The following is a 2322-nucleotide window of genomic DNA, read 5'->3' on the forward strand; positions in this document are numbered from 1 at the left end:
CTGGAGGAGTTTCGGATTGCATTGGTGGTGTTCCTTAAAGTGTCTGGCCACTGGGAGTCCGTCAGTGCAAAATTCAGGATTACTTGCTGCCTTGATGTCCTGTACATGCTCCTGTACCATAATTTTAAGTTCTCTAGTGGTCAGACCGATGTAGATCATGCCACAAGGAAATTGCAGGAAATTGTGTGTGTAATATTGTATTCTTTCTGACCTTCTGAATCTGTGAAAGTTTCAGTTTTGATGATATTAGGGCAGGCTACACAGCCGCCAAAAGGTTTGCATCCCCATTTTGGGCCTTTATTGTCAAGAGTGTGTTTACTTTCATGATGACTTTTGACTAATATATCCCGTAGGTTTTTCGACCTGGGTGCTGCCACACCTGGATGTAATGGGATATATTTTTGTAGCAGGCGGACAAGGGGGGGATTATTGTTTTATGGCCTAGATGTATCTACGAGGCAGAAGCCCAGAGACAATTGCTGGATAAAACATGTTACAGGAAATTGAGGTACCACCTTTTATACAATTGAAAATTCCCACAATTCTCTGCAGCTTCCCCTATAAAACACCAGAGTTGCTGCTGGCCTGCAACTCTGGTGTTTCTTATAAGGTCAGAGCAGACAGACCATGCTGCAGGTAAGTAGAACATAACATTTATTACATAGTTTTACATTGTAACAGCACATTCCCTGGTTTTGGTACACAGCTCCCAGGTGGTAATACTAGACAGAAGAGAATAGAGCATTAGGTGGCCAGCCTAATGAGAGAAGTAGAATAAGAAGTCATTCACACTCATTCACACAGAAGTTTACCAAACCAGGAAACTAATGTACCACAACCAGAGTTACAGAAAACCAGTTTTCAATACTATAAAAAAAAACCTATGTCTTCTTCGCAGGATACACTATTGTACTTTGTCACGGAGATATGTATTTTCACACTCTATACAAATGTTGTATATGAACTCTGCAATGTCAATATTAATTTATACTTATGATGCTGTTTTTTGTACACTTTGGGGCTAATTTACTATGGGTCCGAACGCCATACTTTAGACGGGTTACCCGAATATTTCCGTTTTGTGCCGAATTGCCCCGGGATTTTGGTGAACGCGATCGGATTGTGGCACATCGACGCTGGCTTTCACCTGACAGAAATCGAGGGACATGGCCATCAGACAACCCTACAGAATCAGAAAAACCGTGGAATTTAAAAAACTATTTGTGTCGCAATATCAAGCACTTACATGCACCAGGAAGAAGAAGATGAACTCCGGGCGCACAACCTTAGTGAATCCCAGCAGACCCGAATCCTCATCAGACAACGCGCAGCGGGATCCCGACAGGACCGGGTAAGTAAATGTGCCCCTTTATCTATTTAAACCACTATGTTAGGTGGTATGTGTTCACTTGTATTATTCTTGAAAAAGGTAGGTGCCACTAGCGAAAAGTTGCTGCTATGGAATAAACTTTACCCTTGAACTTTGATTGCTACCACGGAGTGCTGCCTATTTTTTGTATATATATATATATATATATATATATATATATATATATATATATATATATATATAAAAATGGAAGCACTCCGAGACTTCAATCTGTGCAAAGCATACTGGTTTATTCACACGTGTCCTAACACTACGTTTTGGCTCCTCAGACCTGAAACCTTCTTCAAGGTCTGAAAAAGGCTCCAGGTCTGAGGAGCCGAAACGTAGTGTTTGGACACATGTGTGAATAAACCAGTACGCTTTGCTCACATTGAAGTCTCGGAGTGCAGCCATTTTTCTATTACTTTCATTTGGATGGACCCTCGTCTAGGTCCAGAGATGTGCATCTGAGCTGTGTTTACTCTGTTTTTGAGTGCTGCGACATCTCTGGCTCATTATATATACATATATATATACACAGACAAAGGGTTTGGGCATTAGTACTATTATATCCCCACAGGATATTTACAGGATAGTAGTAGTATTCTGATATCTCCAAACTATGAATAAAGGATGGGAGGAGTAGTGTAATGTATATGAAGGGATAATGCAATTTATAGGATAAGAGTAGTAGTACTGTGATATCCCTATAATATAGATACAAGATAAAAGAAGTAATACTGATATTTCCATACTATATTTATAGGACATGCGGTAGACCAGTTACTACCACATTGATAAATGGGCTTCCTTTTTTTCTGGAAATAGTTCATAAATGGTAAATGACAACTTATATCCTAGTTCTACTAAAACTGCTCAGTTTTTGCAAGTAGGTCATTGTTGCCATGGTAACTGCAGTCTAGTAAACATGGCCAAGGAACATCTTGGGATAG

The sequence above is a fragment of the Engystomops pustulosus genome, chromosome 4 (genome assembly GCF_040894005.1).
Source record: "Engystomops pustulosus chromosome 4, aEngPut4.maternal, whole genome shotgun sequence".
NCBI lineage: Eukaryota > Metazoa > Chordata > Amphibia > Anura > Leptodactylidae > Engystomops > Engystomops pustulosus.